This window comes from Ovis aries, chromosome 14 (assembly GCF_016772045.2).
Source record: "Ovis aries strain OAR_USU_Benz2616 breed Rambouillet chromosome 14, ARS-UI_Ramb_v3.0, whole genome shotgun sequence".
NCBI classification, from domain to species: Eukaryota; Metazoa; Chordata; class Mammalia; order Artiodactyla; family Bovidae; genus Ovis; species Ovis aries.
In genome coordinates, this window is record NC_056067.1 from 24,871,177 (window position 1) to 24,893,636 (window position 22,460).

General features: G+C 45.1%; 1 long non-coding RNA gene and 2 other non-coding genes across 3 annotated transcripts; 1 reads left to right on the plus strand and 2 right to left on the minus strand.

The window, feature by feature from the left end:
- Positions 1-12,444: 12,444 nt before the first annotated feature.
- Positions 12,445-14,508, minus strand: LOC105613125 (uncharacterized). Its single transcript, XR_001045059.5, has 3 exons — positions 14,371-14,508; positions 13,802-13,948; positions 12,445-13,004 (listed from the first exon to the last, which is right to left on the minus strand). It is a non-coding gene; the product is annotated as an uncharacterized LOC105613125 (long non-coding RNA).
- A 719-nt stretch (positions 14,509-15,227) lies between these two features.
- Positions 15,228-15,310, plus strand: TRNAL-CAG (transfer RNA leucine (anticodon CAG)). Its single transcript has one exon. It is a non-coding gene; the product is annotated as a tRNA-Leu (tRNA).
- A 204-nt stretch (positions 15,311-15,514) lies between these two features.
- Positions 15,515-15,597, minus strand: TRNAL-CAG (transfer RNA leucine (anticodon CAG)). Its single transcript has one exon. It is a non-coding gene; the product is annotated as a tRNA-Leu (tRNA).
- Positions 15,598-22,460: the final 6,863 nt, after the last annotated feature.

The window sequence follows — 22,460 nt, forward strand, 5'->3', positions numbered from 1 at the left end:
TTCCTCGTCTGTAATACAAGGAGAGGAATGAATCCCACTTCACAGAGCCTCCGGCAGAATAAATGAAATATTGCACGGAAAGTCTTTGCCATTGGGTGGGGAGCGGGGAGGTTCTCAGAAAGCGGGAGATGATGTTGTAGTTACAGTTTCTTTGCTCCACTTGCGCCCTAAAACTCACTTGCTTGCGCGCAAACACACACACACACCCCTCAGGTCATAGAGACCTGCACAGACAATTGTTTCGTTTATTCATCAACCAGAGATTGTTGAGATCTTACTATATTGTCAGGCCCTATCCCAGGCCATGTGAATACAGCAAGCAAAAAAACACACAAGGCCTTCTGGCATCCCACTTCCTACTGGAGGTGACAAGTATAAACTGGAGAGAAAAAATAACTTCAGATAGTGACAAGTGCTATAACTAAAAACAACAACAACCAGGAATTCGTTGGCGGTCCAGTGGTTAGGACTCAGGGCTCTCACAGATGGGATGGGTTCTATCCCTGGTCAGGGAAATCAGATATCACGTGGTGTGGCCCATAAATACGTATATAAGTAAAACAGGAGTGTGACAGAGATGACCCTGAGGTAAATTTTAGACAAAGTAGTCAAAGATGACCTCTCGGGGATTTCCCTGGTGGTCCAGTGGCTCAGACTCCATGCTCCTAGTGCAGGGGCATGGGTTTGGTTTCTGGTCAAGGAACTAGATCCCACAACTACAGATTCCACAGGCCGCAAGGAAGATCAAATATCCCACCTGCTGCAGCTAAGACCTGGTGCATCCAAATGAATAAGCAGATACTGAAAAAAAAAAAAAAGAAATCAAAGATAATCTCTCAGAGAAGGTGACACTTGATATTTACTCAACTGGATATTCAACCCCCACTCCCATCCCCTTCCCAAAGCACCTGAGACCCTCTTTTCCACCCCATGCAGACAGTAGATACTCAGGGAATGAGAACTGCTTCTTGGTAACAGCAAACTCGTTACCCAGAGCCCAGCCTCTCTGCAGACTGCTCGAGGCCAAGTGCAGAACAAAGCTGTCGAGCAAACCCTTGATTTTAGGATGACACAGAAAACAGTAAGACAATTGTTTCCGAGGCAGATTCTAAAACAGTAGAGTATTTTTGTTTTTGTTTTTGTTTGGATTCTGTGTTTTTGCTTAATCCCACTTTCATTCCTTTCAAATGGCAACAAGCAAGACTCAATCACTGTACTGTTCTTTTTTTTTTCTTCGACCTTTTCTTCCAAACCAATTTCACTCGCCTCCGGTCAGAAAAAGTGGGAAGGAACCTGTCCCCAGGCTGGAATGTGACGCCCACCCACAGCCCCCACTTTTGCCAAGGAAGCCCTGGGTTCTTGGGACAGGGGAACAGAGAGCCAGCTGAGGTTGTGGAGGAGAGGGTCTCCCTGTTCCCAGGGTGAGTTCCCCTCCTTCTGTCTGAAAGGCCACCTCCACACATCATCTGGAGCACCTGTCTAACCTGTGCCTGCTTAGTTGTGTCCAACTCTTTGCGGCCCCATGGTCTGTAACACCCAGACTCCTCTGTCCATGGAATTTCCCAGGCAAGAATACTGGAGTGGGTTGCCATTTCCTACTCCAGGGGATCTCCCCAACCCAGGGACAGCACTCATGTCTCCTGTGTCTTTTACATTGGCAGGCAGATTCTTTACCACTGAGCCACCAGGGAAGTTTTCCTTAATTCTACAAAGTCTCCCTACTCTGATCAAGCCCCTACTGTGTGCAGGGCTTGTTGTCCTTGGGGTGGGGGTGGAGCATAATTGCAGGGGCTGTGGGGATTCCAGCACTGAGCAGATGTTTGGTGTGCACCAGGCAGAGACATTACTTTGCCAACAAAGGTCCATCTAGTCAACAGTATGGTTTTTCCAGTAGTCGTGTATGGATGTGAGTTGGACCATAAAGAAGGCTGAGCGCCCAAGAATTGATGCTTCTGAATTGTGTTGAAGAAGACTCTTGAGAGTCCCTTGGACTGCAAGGAGACCAAACCAGTCAATCCTAAAGGAAATCAATCCTGAATATTCACTGGAAGACTGATGCTGAAGCTGAAGCTCCAATATTTGGCCACCTGATGTGAAGAACTGACTCATTAGAAAAGACCTGGATGCTGGCAAAGATTGAAGGCAGGAGAAGGGAACAACAGGGGGTGAGATGGTTGGATGGCATCACTGACTCAACGGACATGAGTTTGAGCAAGCTCCGGGAGATGGTGAAGGACAGGGAAGCCTGGCATACTGCAGTCCATGGAGTCGCAAAGAGTCGGACATGACCGAGCTCCTGAACAACAACAGGCACTGAGAACAGTGCTGTGAGCCATCCAAGCAGAGACTCTACCCTCAGGGAATGTGATGGGAGAGACAGTCTCGAGATATACAAATCCGCAGATATATAGATAATTTGATGATATACTACAAGAGAAATAAAGATGCCCTGGGAAAGAATAATAGAGATTTGGGGGTATCATTTAAACAACTGTGTCAGGGAAAGTGTAAGCACTTAGGCAGAGACGTGAAGAATGCATAAGAATCAGACAGAAAAAGACCATTCTAGGCTCAGAAAACTACTATAGGTGCAAAGGTCCTGAGGCAGGAAAGACTTTGGCATCTTGGAGTAGGGACATAAATTTATAAAATGAAGGGACTGGGGAGAGATGAAGTTCAAGAGGCAGCCAAAAGCCAGGTCAGTGGTGGTGCCCAATTGTGTTCAACTCTTTGAGACCCCCTGACCTCACCAGGCTCCTCTGTCCATGGGACTTCCCAGGTAAGAATACTTGAGTGGGTTGCCATTTCCTTCTCCAGGGGATCTTCCAACCCAGGGATCAAATCTGTGTCTCTTTCGACTTCTGCTTGGCAGGTGAATTCTTTACCACATGGGAAGCCTGAAGCCAGGTCACCTAGGTCTAAAATCCTTGCTAAGAGAGTGTTTGGGCTGTGCCTTGTGGCTTTCAGGATCTTAGTTCCTAGAGCAGGGATTGAACCCGTGCCCCATGAAGTAGATGCACAGAGTCTTAACCACTGTACCACTAGAGTATTCCTGGATTTTATTATTAAAAAACAGACCATTAGCGGGCAGTTACACCATCTGATTTCCAATTTTTCCAAAAATTCACAGAAAGATTCCTTTGAGGGGTCATCCAACAAAATCCAGAAGCCAGCTTTAGGAGGTTGCTGATTAAAATCAGCCAATATTGACCGAACACGTTTCCAACTGGCCCTGCACTTAGTGCTGTGGGGTTGGTTAGTTTTGGTTCATTTTTCATTGCACAATTATTTCATTAGTTTGTTTCACTGCACATCATACACACATCTCCAAATCTGGACCCTCACCTTTAGTTAATCACTGAGAAGAATTTGGAGTATCCCATCAGATCTCTCTTTTTCTTATTTTTTTCACAACCATATAATATGTGGAAATATACAGACTTGCTTTGTGTGTAACTTTAAAAATTTTTTACCAAGCAATGGGAATAGACTGTATGCATTGGAACTTGATATTTTTTTTCACTTAACGTGTCTTGGAAATTTCTCTACAACAACACACAAAGATTGACATAATTCTTTTTACATGTCATATAATATTTGATAAAGAATCTGCCTACGATGCAGGAAAACCAGATTTGATCCCTGGGTTGGGAAGATTCCCTGAAGAAAGTAATAGCTACCCACTCCAGTATTTTTGCCTGGAAAATTCCATGGACAGAAGGGCCTGGCAGGCTACAGGCCATGGGGTTGCAAAGAGTTATATACAACTGAGCGATTAACACAACAATAATAATATTTGATAGGATGGCTGTAACAGTATCCTTTCCCTATCAGTAAACAGTTAAGTGGTTTCTAATAGTTCCTCATTACAAGTTATATTGCAACAGGAGGGAAGGGGGCAGAGCATAACCTTTAAAAGAATGACATAGCCACTGAGGATATTAGGCCCCAGATGGAGGAAGAGTCAACTTTCAGTAGACCCCAACCCTCATTATACACTTTGTTTTTGTTGCTCAGTTGCTGAGTCATGTCTGACTTTTCAACTCCAAGGATTGCACAGTCCTCCCTGTCCTCCACTGTCTCCTGGACTTTGCTCAGATTCGTGTGCGTTGTCAGTGATGCTATCTAACCATCTCATCCTCAGCTGCCCCCTTCTCCTTTTGCCTTCAATCTTTCCCAGCATTATACACTTGTAATGCAATAGCATATGCTAAATGATGTACCCACAGGCTCCAGGACAGTTCTGAGGCTAAGCATGTGCATATGTGTGTCTGACTCTTTGCAACCCCATGGACTATAGTCCTCCAGGCTCTTCTGTCCATGGGATTTCCCAGGTAGGAATACTGGAGTGGGTTGCCATTTCCTCCTCCAGGGGGTCTTCCCAACCCAGGGATAGAACCAAACCTCCTCTCTTGTGTTGCAGGTGGATTCTTCACTGCTGGGAAGCCTGAGTTCAGTTCAATCGCGTCCGACTATTTGCGACCCCATGGACTGCAGCATGCCAGGCCTCCCTGTTCATCACCAACTCCCAGAGTTTACTCAAACTCATGTCTATTGAGTCAGTGATGCCATCCAACCATCTCATCCTCTGTCGTCCCCTTCTCCTCCTGCTTTCAATCTTTCCCAACATCAGGGTCTTTTCCAATGAGTCAGCTCTTCACATTAGGTGGCCAAAGTATTGGGAGTTTCAGCTTCAGTATCAGTCCTTCCAATGAATATTCAGAACTGATCTCCTTGAGGATTGACTGGTTGGATCTCCTCGCAGTCCAAGGGACTCTCAAGAGTCTTCTCCAACACCACAGTTCAAAAGCATCAATCCTTCAGCACTCATCTTTCTTTATAGTCCAACTCTCACATCCATACATGACCACTGGAAAAATTCATAGCCTTAACTAGATGGACCTTTGTGGGCAAAGTAATGTCTCTGCTTTTTAGTGTACTGCCTTGTTGGTCATAACTTTTCTTTCAAGAAGTAAATGTCTTTTAATTTCATGGCTGCAGTCACCATCTGCAGTGATTTTGGAGCCCCCCAAAATAAAGTCTGCCACTGTTTCCATTGTTTCTCCATCAATTTGCCATGAAGTGATGGGACCAGATGCCATGATCCTTGTTTTCTGAATGTTGAGCTTTCAGCCATCTTTTTCACTCTCCTCTTTCACTTTCATCAACAGGCTCTTTTGTTCTTCACTTTCTGCCATAAGGGTGGTGTCATATGCATATCTGAGGTTATTGATATTTCTCCCAGCAAGCTTGATTCCAACCTGTGTTTCATCCAGCCAGCATTTAGCATGATGTACTCTGCATAGAAGTTAAATAAGCAGGGTGACAATATACAGCCTTGACGTACTTCTTTCCCAATTTGGAACCAGTCCTCTGTCCCATGCCTGGTTCTAACTGTTGCTTCCTGACCTGCATACAGATTTCTCAGGAGGCAGGTAAGGTAGTCTGGTAGTCCCATCTTTTGAAGAATTTTTCACAGTTTATTGTGATCCACACAGGCAAAGGCTTTGGTGTAGTCAATAAAGCAGAAATAGATGTTTTTCTGGAATTCTCTTGCTTTTTCAATGATCCAGCGGATGTTGGCAATTTGATCTCTGGTTCCTCTGCCTTTTCTAAAACCAGCTTGAACATCTGGAAGTTCTTGGTTCACGTATTGTTGAAGCCTGGCTTGGAGAATTTTGAGCATTACTTTACTAGCATGTGAGATGAGTGCAATTGTGTGGTAGTTTGAGCATTCTTTGGCATTGCCTTTCTTAGGGATTGGAATGAAAACTGACCTTTTCCAGTCCTATGGCCACTGCTGAGTTTTCCAAATTTGCTGGCATATTGAGTGCAGCACTTTCACAGCATCATCTTCCAGGATTTGAAATAGCTCAGCTGGAATTCTATCACCTCCACTAGCTTTGTTTGTAGTGATGCTTCCCAAGGCCCGGTTGACTTCACATTCCAGGATGTCTGGCTCTAGGTGAGTGATCACACCATCATGATTATCCAGGTCGTGAAGATCTTTTTTGTACAGTTCTTCTGTGTATTCTTGCCACCTCTTCTTAATATCCTCTGCTGTTAGGTCCATACCATTTCTGTCCTTTATCGAGCCCATCTTTGCATGAAATGTTCCCTTGGTATCTCTAATTTTCTTAAAGAGATCTCTCCCATTCTATTGTTTTCCTCTATTTCTTTGCACTGATCACTGAGGAAGTCTTTCTTATCTCTTCTTGCTATTCTTTGGAACTCTGCATTCAAATGGGTATCTCTTTCCTTTTCTCCTTTGCTTTTCACTTCTCTTCTTTTCACAGCTATTTGTAATGCCTCCTCAGACAACCATTTTGCCTTTTTGCATTTCTTTTCCATGGGGATGGTCTTGATTTCTGTCACTTATACAATGTCATGAACCTCCATCCACAGTTCGTCAGTCACTCTATCAGACCTAGTCCCTTAAATCTATTTCTCACTTCCACTGTATAATCGTGAAGAGATTTGATTTAGGTCACACCTGAATGGTCTAGAGGTTTTCCCTACTTTCTTCAATTTACGTCTGAATTTGGCAATAAGGAGTTCATGATCTGAGCCACAGTCAGCTCCCGTCTTGTTTTTGCTTCTCCATCTTGGGCTGCAAAGAATATAATCAATCTGATTTCAGTGTTGACCATCTGGTGATGTCCATGTGTAGAGTATTCCCTTGTGTTGTTGGAAGAGGGTGTTGCTGGAAGGCAGTGGCTCAAATCCTGGAAATCCCTGCCCTCTTCTCCAAAATAGTTGGAATAATCCTCCCGCTTAACTGGCCTATGAAATTACCCAGCCCATAAAACTAACCACTTCATATTTTGGGGCTGCTATCCCCTTTCAAGACACCACATTTGGTTTATGAAATGTGTATGTCTGTAAATAAATCCGCTTCTTACCTATCACTGCTTCTTGCTGAATTCCTTCTGTGCTGCGACATAAAGAACCTGAGCTTCATTAAGTCCTGAAACCAGGTTTATGATCCCAATTAAAAGATAACAGTTTTGAGTCCTGGCCTATGTGTTCAAGTTCCAATCTGAGGAGTTTTCTTTCTTTTAAAAAATTGTTCATTTATTTTTGGCTGCTCCGGGTCTTTGTTGCTGTGTGGACTTTTTCTAGTTGCAGAGAGCTGAAGCTACTCTCTAGTTGCGGCAGGTGGGCCTCTCATCGCACTGGTCTTTCTTGTTGCAGAACAGAAGCTCTAGACATTCAGGCTTCAGTAGTTATGGTGCATGGGTTTAGTTGGCCTTCAACATGTGGCATCTTCCTAGGCCACGGATCGAACCCTTGTCCCCTGCATTGGCAGGTGAATTCCCAACTACTGGGCCACCAGGGAAGTCCCTGATCAGGCTGGGTTTGAATCCCATCGGAGTTATGTAGTTTCACTATTATATAAGCTTCTTATTTACATTTTTGCACACATATGAATCCAGTCTTAAAAACAGAACCACTGGATTGAGGCTCTTTGCGGTTTTTAAAAATAGATACTGCCAAATTGCTCCAAAAGTCCCTATTAGTTAACGCCCACGTTAAGAGTAGGTGAACTTAACTATTTACCTGTCCCATGCCTGAAAATGGGCTTCCCTGATGGCTCAATGGTAAAGAATCTGCCTGCCAGTGCAGGAGATGTAAGAGACCCAGGTTTGATCCCTGGGTTGGGAAGATCCCCTGGAGAAGGAAATAGCACCCCACTCCAGTGTTCTTGCTTGGGAAATCCCATGGCCAGAGGAGTCTATAGTCCATGGGGTTGCAAAGAGTCGGACATGACTGAGTAGGCAGGTGGCTGAAAAGTGGAAGTCGCTCAGTCATGTCCAACTCTTTGCAGCCCCACCCCATGGACTGAATTCTCCAGGCCAGAATACTGGAGTAGGTAGCCATTCTGTTCTCCAAGGGATCTACCCAACCCAGTAGGTGAACCCAGGTCTCCCTCACTGAAGGAGGATTCTTTACCACCTGAGTCACATGGCTATTGTTTAAATGCTAAGTCATGTCTTACTCTTTTGGGACCCCATGGACTGCAGCCTGCCAGGCTCTTCAGTCAATGGGATTTCCCAAGAAAGAATACTAGAGTGGGTTGCCTTTCCTTCTCCAGGAGATCTTCCTGACCCAGGGATTGAACCTGTGTCTCCTGCATTGTAGGTGGATTCTTTACTGCTGAGCTACCTGGGAAGCCCACATGGCTATGTGTGGTGAGCTTTTTTTTTTTTTTTTAAGAAGTCTCTTTGTTTCCATGTGTATTTCCTAATATTTAGCTGGTGGTGACAAGTATTGACCATTTGTATTTCCTTTTCTGTGAATTTAAGGTTTGAGTCATTTGCCTTCTGTGTGGTAAAGAATTGAAAATTAGGCCAAAAAGTGGTCTGGTCATTTTTTTCCTCAGTCTCTGAGAAGTAATTGCCCTTGAAATGTCATGCCTCTGTAGGGTAGGGTCTGGTCACACCAGACAGTCTAACAGCGTGGTTTGGGGTGGAGGCACAGGCTGTCAGTTCAAGCAGCTCCACCTGGAAGAGTTGGAAACAGCTTGGTGATGTGAGCCGTCAACCCGTAGCCAGCTGATGAACTCCCCAAAAAGGCTGTGGCTCCCCAGGCGGTAGGTGAGTTTACCTGGTTGGTAGTACTCCGTATGGACTGTCACACATCAGTGCTGGGTAAGGAATGCCTGGAGTGCGTGACTCCCTGGGGAGAGGACAATGGATGTTCCACTTTGGGAAGTCAAAAGTAACCCTTTTAAAATGTACAAGATTCAGTGATTTTAGTGTATTCACTGTTGTGAACTATCATCACCACTAATTCCAGAACATCTCCATCACCCCACCTCTGACTGTAATCCGTGTACTTTAGCTGTAACAAACTGTAACAATGAGTATAAGAGCTTGCAGTACATTCTGTGAGGCCTTGTAGCTAATGAACTATTGAATCGCCTGAGGGTGGTTTGGAGCACCCCCTGAACCTTGCAGAAGTGACAACAGTCTTGAGGAGTTCTATGCTCCCTCCAACACTGCAGCCTGGTTTGTGGATTTTTTTTTTAGGAGCTCCTTTTATATTTTGGATCCCCTCTCCCCACAGTTATTTTGTGTTGCTATTGAGGCCCCAGGCTGATCAGCTGAGTCTGTCCCCTGTGGTAAGATACTCCAAAATAAATATAGAGCTGAATCCTGCTTGGATGAAAGATAGAGACCACATATTTCTCATTCATGAGGTCAAGAAGACCTTCCCGACTACACATTTGCAGAAAGGCTCCTTGGTGATGTCACCCCATAATAGGTGGTGCCAGCCTTCCCAGAGGCTCCTGTGCTGGATTCCATCTTGGCTAAGACGTGTGTACCCCAAACAGGGGAGGACACTAAGTTATTCCAAATATAGACTCTGTTGCTGCTGCTGTTCAGTCGCTAAGTCATGTCCAACTCTTTGTAACCCCATGCAGCCCTTGTAGGCTCCTCTGTCCAAGGGATTTTTCAGGCAAAAATACTGGAGTGGGTTGCCATTTCCTCCTCCAGGGGCTCTTCTCGACCCAAGGATTTAAACCTGCATCTCTTGCATTGCAAGTGGATTCTTTGCCATTGAGCCACCAGGGAAGCCCAAAGATGGACTCAGAGCCGGGCAAAGTAAGAAGATTGATGAGAGGAAATCCAGATATGTTCCATATGAGTGGTTTAAACTGCCAAGAAGCCAGAACCCTCTCTCTGAGCCAGTTCATGTGTGCCTATTCACACTTACTTTTCCCCCCTCCTAATAAATATTTTACTTGTTTCACTATTTCACCTGTTTCTGTCCCTTTGTCGAAATTCACTCCCACCAAGCAGGCAAGCCAGGGTCTTTTCACTAGCCACTGGCCTTCATGGTCTAGTGGCCGGGATTCCGTGCTCTCACTGCCATGGGCTGGCTTCACTCTCCGATTCGGGGGGAAGCTGAGATTAAGCTGTTGCCAACTGAGACCACCCAAGATCAGTATTGTTTTTTTCTACTTTGTTTCTCGCACTTTGTGCCATTTTGATAAATATGTATGCTGCTGCTGCTGCATCGCTTCAGTCATGTCCGACTCTGTGCGACCCCATAGACGGCAGCCCACCAGGCTCCCCCATCCCTGGGATTCTCCAGGCAAGAACACTGAAGTGGGTTGCCATTTCCTTCTCCAATGCATGAAAGTGAAAAGTGAAAGTGAAGTCACTCAGTCGTGTCCGACTCTTCGCACGTCATGGACTGCAGCCTACCAGGCTCCTCCGTCCATGGGATTTTCCAGGCAAGCATACTGGAGTGGTTTGCCATTTCCTTCTCCAGCAGATCTTTCCAACCCAGGGATCAAGCCCGAGTCTCTTGTGTCTCTTCAATAGCAGGCAGATTCCTTACCTGTTGAGCTATTACATTTAGAATGGATAAACAATAAGGTCCTGCTGTATAGCACAGGGAACTATATTCAATATCCTGTGATAAACCATAATGGAAAAGAATATATAAATATGTATCAGTATTTATGTGTATAACTGAGTCGCATTGCTGCACAGCAGAGATTGGCATACCATTGTGAACCAACTATGCATCAATAAATTAAATAATTTTTTAAATCATGGATGCCGCCGAAGTGTTTATCTACAGATGAATGGATAAATCTAGTATACATGGAAAAAGCAAAATGTAGTATATATGTACAATGGAACATTCTTCAGCCTTTAAAAGGAAGGCAATTCTGACGCATGCTATGAATACACTTTGAAGTTTGTTGTTGTTTAGTCACTTATTTGTGTCCACCAACCCTTTGCAACCCCGTAGACTGTAGCCCGCCAGGCTCCTCTGTCCGTGGGATTTCCCAGTCAAGAGTACTGGGATGGGTTGCCATTTCCTTCTCCAAGGGCTCTTCCTGACCCAGGGATTGAACCCATGTCTCCTGCAGTGTAGGCGGATTCTCCACCACTGAGTCACCTAGGAAGAACCAAACCTTGAAGACATTATCATAAATGAAACAGGTCAGTCACAAAAGGACAAATATTACATGATTCTACTTATATGAGCTATCTAGAATAGTCAAATTAATAAAGACAGAAAATAGAGTGGTGGTTGGGCACAGAGTCTCAGTTTTGCATGATGGAAAGAGTACTGAAGAAGGGTGGTGGTGAAGGTTTTCTAGTGTAAGTGTGTACACTTCACACATACATGTACGTATCTGTCCAATTAGCAATGCTAAAGTGAATTTGCTCATAGATGCAGAACTGGCTTCTACCAAGGGTGGAATCGATTTCATTTTATAGATAAGATTTGTTTGCAAATTTATGAACTAAATATTAAACAATTAAAACAGTATGATGAATGGATAAAGAAGTTGTGGTACATATGTACAAAGGAATATTACTCAGCCATAAAAAGAACACATTTGAGTCAGTTCTACTGAGGTAGATGAAATGAGAACCTATTATAGAGTGAAGTCAGAAAGAAAAAAGAACCCACATATATAAAGAATCTAGAAAGGTGGCATGATGAGCCTATTTGCAGGGAAGCAGGGGAGACGCAGATGTAGAGAACAGGCTTGTGGCCACAGTGGGGGGAGAAGGTGGGACGAACTGAGAGAGCAGCATGGAAACAGGTCCAGTATCATGTAAAACCGATAGCCGGTGTAAGTCACAAACCCAGTGCTCTGTGACAGCCTCGAGGGCGGATATGGGTGTAAGAAACGCCGCAGGAAGAAAGAGCCCCCTCTATGGACCGTTGATCAGAGCCTTTATTGGGCGGTCGCTCTCCGGCAGAACTCCCGGGGGTGGCGAGTGGTGAGCAAGGAAGCAAAGGGAGTCTGCGAGGTATGAGGGGTGGGGAAGGGTTTTATAGCCAGGGCCCGGGCTCCCATATAAGGAAGAAGCGGGCTCAGCGGTGATTGGTGTCCAAGGGCTCCGTGTCGGCACCTGATTGGACGGCTTGGTTGTCGGCCCGCCTCCGGGACTTGTCTGCAGCACTTTTCCAGGGCATGCCTCAACATGTCCGGGCAAGCCTCAACATGCCCGACCTTGCCCGACCTTTCAATGGGGTGGGCGGTGGGAGGGGGCTTCAAGAGGAAGGGGACATATGTATACCTTCGGCTGATTCATGTTGATGTACGGCAGAGACCAACGCAATATTATAAAGCAATGATCCTCCAACTAAAATAAATCCATTTAAAAAAATTAAAAACAAGCCACACTCGCTCCCTGCAATGGCCCCAACTGTCTGTGGAGTGTGCTTCTCTCTGTATCTGAATAAATCTACTTCTTACCTTAAAAAAAAACAACAAGAAGTCATTAGAGGAGCACACGCAAAAAGCCTGAATACAGATAGCCAAAGGGCTTCTCTGATGGGCCAATGGCTATGCTCCCTTGGGGCCCAGGTTCTAATCTGTGGTCAGGGATCCTACAAGTTGTAAGACTCAGCCAAAAAAAAAAACAACAACAACAACAACAAAAACACCCCTCAAAATCCATGTAATCAATATAAACATTTTTATTGAGACATCTTGCATTTCTTTTTTTGCACTAAGATGACAACACATCCCAAATGCTCTGCAGCTACATGTGATTAGTGGCTTCTGTAATAGACAGAACGGCTGTAGACAACACCTAACATTCATTTGAAAGAACATCCAGAAATCTTTTTGTCTTTTTCAAATTCTTTTCCAATTTTCCTAACAGTTAAAACTTTTCTCTTTAATTATTTTTTATGCTTTGACTGTGCTGGGTCTTTGTTGCTGGGTGGGCTTTCTCTAGTTGCAGAGAGTGGGGCCTACTCTTTAGTTTCTGGTGGACTTCTCATTGCAGTGGCTTCTCGTGTAGCACAGCACCGGCTCTAGATGCTCAGGCTTCAGTAGTTTGGGCAGGAGGCCTCCATGCTTGCACTTCCCTGGCTCTAGAGCACAGGCTCAATAATTGTGGTGCCTGGGCTTTGTTGCTCCAAGGTCTGTGGGATCTTCCTGGATCAGGGACCGAATGAGTGTCTCCTGCATTGGCGGGAGGATTCTTTTCCACTGAGCCACCAGGAAAGTCCTCCTGACAGTTTTTTAAATTAAAACAGAATTACCCAAGTAATCCATGTTCAAAAAATAAATATCACATGCAGGTAACCAATGAGAAAAGAAAATTCACAATAAATGCCACCACCCGGGGATAACCACAGGTCCTGATGTTTCTATGGCCTTTGAGACTTTAATAGGAACATTTTATTATACATATATATTTTAAATAAATAATCTTTGTAATGAAACTGAGTTCCCCTGAAATCAAGTTCCTCTGCCAAGTTTATGAGTGATCGTTCTATTCAATACCTGTGACCATCACGTGGAGGCATATCAAAGAAAAGGAGGAATGGAAACTGTGCAGAACCCTGTGGGCCCCTCCCCACAGGCAAGGGCCTTTCTTTGCCCCTAGCATTTCTCTTTTTTCCCCTCCCATTTCTTGTTTGTAGGAAAAAGGTTTCAGCCTCCAAGGCCTTCTCTGATTCAAACAGTAATTAGAGTGAGGGAATGCAGAAAGCAACCATAGCACAGCCTTGGGGTGTGCTCTTGGTTCCTCCTGCTGGTGATGTAATAACCTGACACACATCTCTGAGTTCTATGGGAGCTAAGTGCCCAGCCCAGGCGGAGGATGGTAATTTCAGGCTGAGCACCCGCTGGCTGGAACCAGAATGCTAATGACTGAGGTTCTTAGAACACCGCCCTGTCTCCTCACCACCAACCAATCAGAGGGAGGTTACACACACCCTGCAGCCCTCCCCACCCTTAAAGTGCCCGTATAACCTTCTTCCCTGGAACCCTTTGGGGAGCTCGGACCTTCTGAGCATGACCCACCTCTTCTCCTTGCATGGCCCTTGCCACAAATCTTCCCCTGCTCCAAACTGATCTTCAGGTGTGTTTGGCCTCGCTGTGCTTTGGGCGACCACACTTGCTTTAGGTGAGAAGAGGTTAGATAGGAGGGTCAGAGGCACAGAAGGCATCCTGAAGACAGAAGCAGAAGGTGGAGTGATGTGAGGGTATAAGCCAAAGAATGTGGGTGGAAAGGGAAAGGAAACGGATATTCCCTAGAGCAGGGGTCTCCAACCTCTGGGAGCTAATGCCTGATGATCTGAGGTGGAGCTGATGTGATAATAATAGAGATAAAGTGCACAGTAAATGTAATATGCTTGAATCATCCCGAAACCATCCCCCACCCCTGGTGGGTAGAAAAATTTTCTTCCATGAAACCGGTCCCTGGTGCCAAAAAGGTTGGGGACCACTGCTCTAGAAGCCACCAGAAGGGACACAGTTTTGACCTCTAGAACCATAAGATAATAAATGACGTGGTTTTAAGCCACTAAATTAGTGGCAGTTTGTTACAGCAGCAAAAAGAAACAAATACGGGAACCGTCGAATCCCCTCACCCGCTTTCCTGCAGTGACTGTCCAGCCTTATCTTGAATGCCTCCTGTGATGGGGATGTCACTGTCTACACAGGCAGCTTGTTTTCTTTTCAGCAAGCTCTTTCTTCTGTGGAAAACTTCCCCTGTGGTAACCACCCACCCACTGCACCTACGTATCAAGCCTCAGTTCCTGCAGCAAGATTCAACAGGCACAATTCCAACCCCATAAACACAGCAGGCTTTTGTAAACAGATAAATGGTCTCTTCTCCAAGTTTAACATTTTCTAGCTTTTCCTTTGTTCAGTTTATTAAAAAAGTATAAAAGCCAACTTTCTCTTTCTTGATGAGGCTTCACCTAAACACGTGCGGAATGGAAGCCCATTGCAGTGGCTTCAATCCATTTATAAGTCCATGCAAAGTCCATAATACCTTCTTCCAAAAAGAATCCTCTAGACCTGCTCTCACTTCCCCCCAGGGGCCCAACAATAGTCTAGACCCTTTCAGGTAATTTTAGTCATTAAAAATAATGTGAAAACTTAGTCGAAGCATTGGCAAATGACTAGAATTCAATAATATAGTTTCATTTCCATTGTTATTTATTTTTATGGTTATTTCCTGTTGATGGCAAGAGAAACTAATTTTCCGTTTCTGTGTAGGCTACAAAGTTTCCTTTTAAAACGTGTAAGTAGTAAAAAGACTGAACTACTTTAAGGGTAACGATAAATCTTGGCAGTACAGTGGTTATTGATTGTGGATGACAAGGGGCTGTGTGGCTGGATCTCCAGCTGCAAGAGACCCCAGAATTATTTGAATAATTCCCAAGCCACGTCGCACCAATAGTGACTTAAATAGAATCCCACGGAAACCCTATCTCCAGGAGTCAGGATGGCCGAGCGGTCTAAGGCGCTGCGTTCAGGTCGCAGTCTCCCCTGGAGGCGTGGGTTCGAATCCCACTTCTGACAATACTCTAGCTTTTGCATTTTCCTTACTTCAAATGTCTGAAGAATGGCTTTGCGGCTTCAGAGAAGGATTAGTTTTACATTTCAAAATGAGTCTTCAGGAAATAACTTGTCATAAATAGAAAGTACTCGTTTTGTAAAAAGGTTAATATCCACAGGGCATATTTCAGACGTCGCCATTAGTGAAAAACGAAAAAGATCTAGCCTTGTCAGAAGTGGGATTCGAACCCACGCCTCCAGGGGAGACTGCGACCTGAACGCAGCGCCTTAGACCGCTCGGCCATCCTGACTACTGCTGAAAGACTTTTGCAAGCGATCCCCTTCGAAATAATTCCAGTGTGCGCATGCGTGGTGAACGGCAGGCGCTGCGGTTTTGTTCTCCGCCCAGCGTTAGGAGCTAGATACAAGCTTTTGCCCCAACTGGAGGAGCGAAATGCAACGCGAAGGTACAGAAACCCGCCTGGGCAGCAGCAGAGGGCGCGCGCGGTATGCTGGAGAGTCTGAAAGGCGAAGAAACAGAGGACTCCCACCTACTTGCATTCGTGCCGCCGACAGGCTTTCATTCTGAATTCATGTACTTACTGTTCACATCAGCTTTGATTTGCATGTCTGTATACATTTACATTTCTGCATACATGCCCTCATGCCTTTACCGCACAAAGCAGACAAATCTGCACATTCCCTTTGGCTTATAGGTCTCTGAATCAGGTGAAGCCAGGGGTATCGCAAGGCAAGCGTACCGCGCGTTCTCCTTCCTAACAGTCGTCAAAACGCCAACTTCACCTTTGTATGTGTGTTTAACTCATTCACTCAGACTCCAGGTTACACCGAGGCCTGCAGCGCGCAAAGCCCTCAGATCCATCTTTTTCCTGACCGTGTTACTAGCGCCCCAACCTTGCTTGACACACAGTAGGCGGGCAGGGAATGTCCGTGGATTAATCCCTCCCGCGCCGCCTCCTTCCCGCATTCCCTAGGCCCCCGCAGCACCTTCCACCTACTCCTTCCCTAACCCAACCAGAATTACCCACGCACTCGCTCTGTCCAGGAACCAGAAGATCCCAGGTCGTGAGAGTGCCTTTCTCCATGGGATTTCCTGCAGGCCTATATACTAAAGAGAGTTTCTGCCCTCAAGACACATTCAAACCTGGGGTAGAGGGAGAGAGCTAAGAAATAGGTGAAACGCAAAATGGCAAAAAAAAAAAAAGCTGCTAAGTGCAAGAAAGAGGACGTCAAGAAACTTGCAAGAGACCTTGAAATAGGCCAAGACAAATAACTGGGTGTCCTGTCTGGGGCCCGAGTCCTGTTTAAGTCTAGGGCCTGCACCTTTCATTACTACAACATACAAATGAGTCTTAGTCATGGAAACGTAAGCGGATTTGGTTGGAGTGGAATGCAGTTAACTATTGCCCTGTGAATACTGGCCATTTTTATAACTGTATTATAAATCCATTCTATCATTTCTGATTGTCAGTGTATGTGTGTGTGTTTTGAATCAGTTGTAACATCTTGCTGTTTTTTTTTTTTTTTCACAAATTCTGAGTTAAATGAAATCTTTGACTTGTGTTCTTTTTATACGTAGGTGAGAATCATAATTTTACCTTTAAAAAGCTTCTTTTACCAATGATCAAGAGTGACTAGAGGCTCTCACAGGAAGGGTGGTCAGGGAGGGCCCCTCTCAGAAGACAGTGAGTTCTGAAGGGAGAGACAAGCACAGTCAAAGCCAGGAATAGCAGTGTTCCCTGGGGCGGGGGGTGCATAGCCTGTGCAAAGGTCCTGGGCCAGAGAGGGATTGTGGTCTGTTGAAGAGGCAGCAAGGCCAATGGGACAAGGTTAAGCGTGGGAGGAGGCTGAAGTCCATATCACACAGGGCTGGGGTACCAGGAAGAGTTTGGATTTTCTTCTGTCTGTGTTGGAGTCACTAGAGTGTTTAAAGCAGGGGAGTAACAAGATTCAGATGGCCTTTCAAAATTATCCATTTGGCTGATCTACAGAGAATGGATGTGAGAGGCAAGAGGAGAATCAAAAGCCCAGGGAGACGGTCATGGAAAGGAGGATGAGAGATGACGGTGACGGAGCCAGGGAAGTGGAGATTCCAAAGGGTGGTCAAGTTCAAGATTCAGGGTGTGTTTTGGAGGTAAAACTAATTAGCCCTGCTGGCTGGATGATGTGTGTGTGTGTGTGTGTGTGTGTGTGTGTGTGTGTGTGTGTGTGTGTGTGTGTGTGTGTGTGTGTGAGTGTTGTGTGTGTGAGTGCCTATACACAAAAAGGTGGAGAGAGGGGGGTGTAGGGATGCAACAGAAAGTTACCAAGATCAGAGGGGTTATCAGACACTCACAACTTCCCTCTGAGGCCAGTGCTCGGACAGGAACCATTAGTTCTGTCCTCCTGCCCCATTTTGCACAGCAGAGAGCTTAGGCTCACACAGGCTGAGTCACTCACCAGGGTCCTCTTTGGGGCAGAAGCTTTGTGGTCATGACCTCTGGAACACTCCCCTCATGCCTTCTACCACCAACCTTTCTAAATGTGTATCCTTTGGAGATAAGAAAACAACGGCAAACCCAGAGCTACAGCCCAAGTCAGTCCCACTCTTCCTGCCCCTCTCCTTGCCTGGCTGGGAGAAGTGCTGATTTGATGAGGGTCAGTGCTGCGGCCCCACTCAGACCTACCTCCTGGGTTTGGGTGGATGGTCAGCTATCTTCCCCTGACACCTTTCAGGTGCTAGATTTGTGGCATGGAAGAGGCCATTTTAGAACCCCATTCCAGGCCCAGATCTCCAAAAATGGGAAAGGGTCACTATTCCTGTTTATCTCATAGTCCCCTTATCAGCAGCCCAGACACCAACGATCAATCCTTGAGGGACCAGCCTCACTCATTTTCTACTCTCGGAAGTTGTCCAGCTGGGGAGAGGAAAGTCCCCTGAGCTCACCCTGGAAAGTCTACTAGCAGCTGGGGAAGTCCCAGGTGACTGTGCTCACCTCTGCTAGGGACAGATGGAGTCAGTCCCTGAGTGGGAGCCTGGTGCTGAGCCAACCAGGGGCCTAAAAATTCCAGAGATTTTGGCATCCCTGGAATCTTGGCATATATACCCACCTCTGCCTGCGAAAAGAATGGCAGGAAACTGAATTTTAGTGAATGCCTCCCTTATTATCCATTATTTTGCTGAACATTCGTAGCATTACCACAATACAGAGTAGCATTACCTCCATTTACAGATGAGGTCAATCAGGCTCAGAGATGCAAAGTAATTTACCCAGAGTCACACAGATAAATGGAGCTTGATTTTTCTGGCTTAATACCCCTCCTTGAGAACTATTCTGAGCCTATAACAGTGACTTTTTGTTGTTCAGTTGCTCAGTCTTGCCTGACTCTTTGCAACCCCATGGACTGCAGCATGCTGGGCTTCCCTGTTCATCACCAACTCCCGGAGCTTGCGCAAACTCATGTCCATTGTTGAGTGATGCCATCCAACCATGTCATCCTCTGTTGTATCATTCTCCTCCTGCCTACAATCTTTCCCAGCATCAGGGTCTTTTCTAATGAGTAGGCTCTTTGCATCAGGTGGCCAAAGTATTGGAGTTTCAGCTTCAGCATCAGTCCTTCCAATGAATATTCCTGGTTGATTTCCTTTAGGATTGACTGGTTGGATCTCTTTGCAGTCCAAGAGACTTTCAAGAGTCTTCTCCAACACCACAGTTTGAAAACATCAGTTCTTCAGCAGTCACCTTTCTTTACAGTTCAAATCTCACATCCATACATGACTACTGGAAAAACCATAGCTTTGACTAGACCTTTGTTGGCAAAGTAATGCCTGCTTTTTAATATGCTGTTTAGGTTTGTTATAGCTTTTCTTCCAAGGAGCAAGTGTCTTTTAAATTCATGGCTGCAGTCACCATCTGCAGTGATTTTGGAGCCCCCCAAAATAAAGTCTCTCACTGTTTCCATTGTTACCCCATGTATTTGCCATGGAGTGATGGGCCTGGATGCCATGATTTTCGTTTTTTGAATGTTGAGTTTTAAGCCAGCCTTTTCATTCTCCTCTTTCACTTTCATCAAGAGGCTCTTAGTTCCTCTTCGTTTTCTGCCATAAGGGTGGTGTCATCTGCATATCTGAGGTTATTGATATTTCTTCAGGCAATCTTGATTCCATCTGTGCTTCATTCAGCCAGCATTTTGCATGATAAACTCTACATAGAAGTTAAATAAACAGGGTAACAATATACAGCCTTGACGTACTCTTTTTCCAATTTGGAACCAGTCCGTTGTTTCATGTCCGATTTTTTTCTTTCTTCTTCTTCTTTTTTTTTTCATGTCCGATTTTAACTGTTGCCTCTTGACCTGCATACAGATTTCTCAGGAGACAGGTCAGGTGGTCTGGTATTTCCATCTCTTTAAGGATTTTCCACAGTTTGCTGTGATCCACACAGTCAAAGGCTTTGGCATAGTCAATAAAGCAGAAGTAGATGTTTCTCTGGTATTCTCTTGCTTTTTCTATTCTCCAACGGATGTTGGCAGTTTGATCTCTGGTTCCTCTGTCTTCTCTAAATCCAGCTTGAACATCTAGAAGTTCATGGTTCACATACCGTTGAAGCCTCACTTAGGGAATTTTGAGCTTTACTTTGCTAGTGTGTGAGATGAGTGCAATTGTGTGGTAGTTTGAACATTCTTTGGCATTGCATTTCTTTGGGATTGAAATGCAAACTGACCTTTTCCAGTCCTATGGCCACTGCTGAGTTTTCCAAATTTTCTGGCATATTGAGTGCAGCATTTTCACAGCATCATCTTTTAGGATTTGAAATAGCTCAGCTGGAATTTTATTACCTCCACTAGCTTTGTTCATAGTGATGCTTCCTAAGGCCCACTTGACTTTGGACTCCAGGATGTCTGGCTCTAGGTGAGTGATCACACCATTATGGTTATCTGGGTCATGAAGATCTTTTTTGTATAGTTCTGTGTATTCTTGCCACCTCTTCTTAATCTCTTCTCCTCCTGTTAGATTCATAACGTTTCTGTCCTTTATGGTGCCCATCTTTGCATTAAATGTTCTCTTGGTATCTCTAATTTTCTTGAAGAGATCTCTAGTCTTTCCCATTCTATTGTTGTTTTCCTCTGTTTCTTTGCATCAATCACTTAGGAAGGCTTAATCTCTTCTTGCTATTTTTTTGGAACTCTGAATTCAGATGGGTATATCTTTCCTTTTCTCCTTTGACTTTTGCTTCTCTTCTCAGCTATTTGTAAGACCTCCTCAGACAACCATTCTGCCTTTTTGCACTTTTGTTTTTTGAGGATGGTTTTGATCATCACCTCCTGTACAATGTTATGAACCTCCGTCCATAGTTCTTAAGGCCCTCTGTCTACCATATCTAATCCCTGGAATCCATTTGTTACTTCCACCGTATAATTGTAAGGGATTTAATTTAGGTCACATCTGTGATAAGTGCTTTATTTACATTGTTTCTTTTTAGAAACAAAGCCAGAAAGAAAGCCATGGGGGCTTGCCGACTAAGGTGGCAGGCTGAACTTGAAGACATTATTTTCAGTCCTGTTTTCATTATAAAGGAGACTTAAAAGAAAGGGTAAGCATTTCCCAGCAAGCCAGTCCAATTGGCAAGGCCAAGTTTTTTGCTTCAGGCTCTGGTTTCTTTGGCCAAGATTCAGTGCCAGTAGTGAATCCCTGCCAAGCCTGGTTTGGGCATCTTGGCCCACTTTGCTGGGAGCTCAGGAGTGCAGTTGATGAAGCAGGTGTGGATCTCTGATGGGGTGGGATAGGAACTGCTCAGTCTCTCTGGAGCCAGAGCCAAAGACCCCAGGTTCTCCCTTGGTGTGGAGAGTTGGGCAACCCATTTCCTGGAATTTGAATGAATCATGTGGACTGTGGTGACCAGAATGCACCAAGGACCAGGAACTCACTTCCAAGTTCTGTAGACTGCTTGTCATGTCCCCAAAGCCTTCAGTCTCCCTAGAAAGAGAACCCCAGGAGTGGGGAGACTCCATGGCATAACACTCTAATAAGCAAGGGTTGCAGTGTGCATGTGGTTGCATAGCTAATTTTAACTCGAAGGAGCATGACTGAATGTGTCAGCATGTGGATTCTGGAACTGCCTGAGTTCAAATCCTGCTTCTGCTAGCTCTATGACACGGGAGAGTTAGTTAGCCTCTCTGTTCCTCAGTTTTCCAATCTGCAAAATAGATTTAGGAATAGTATCTGCCTCAAAGGTTTGCATAGACAGAAGGGTTAATACGTGTTGGACATTTAGGGTTCATGGAATAGAATAAATGCTTTACGTGTTAACCCAGAAAAATAAACCAATGTACCACTTCTTCTGCCCTGCTCCAAAACTGCCAAAGTTTTAGTGTTTAATAGCACAACTGACCAAGGTCTGAGATATGAAGTTACCATGTTCGGGAAACATGGAAGGTAGGGGAGGGAAATCACTCTATAAACTAACTCTGTAGTACCAGGTAAGAGGAGGGCCTACTTGATAATAGAAAACCTGTCTACACATTAGTACACATTAGTGCACATTAGTTGCAAAAAGCCACCCATCTTCCGTCTTCTCTTGGCTCGTGAAAAGGATGCTGCTGAGTCTGGTTCGGATGGGCAAACTTCAGCTCTTCTGTGGGGCAGGGATCTTGTTTTCACCATCCAGCTCTTCCACCCCAGCCCGTGTCATGAGGTCTGTGGTGCTTCTGTCCAGGTCACCAATGTGACTTCTCAGGTCATCAGTTCTTCCAGTGATCCAACTGGACATGGTCTGAATGCGGTATTTTTCTCCAGGTCATCAATACGATTGCCCATGTCATCAATTTTTCTTTTTAAGATTTAAAAAAATGTGGACCATTTTAAAAGTCTTTATTGAGTTTGTTACAACATCGCTTCTGTTTTCAGTCAGTTCAGCTGCTCAGTCGTGTCCAGTTCTTTGCAACCCCATGGACTGCAGCCCACCAGGTTTCCGTGTCCTTCACCATCTCCCAGAGTTTGCTCAGATTCATGTCCACTGAGTTGGTGATCCCATCCAACCATCTCATCTTCTGTTTTAAGTTTTGTTTTTTTGGCCACGAGGCATGTGGGGATCCCAGCGTCCCAATTAGGGGATCAAACCCACACCTCCCGTATTGGAAGGTGAAGTCTTAACCACTTCAGGAGGGAAGGCCC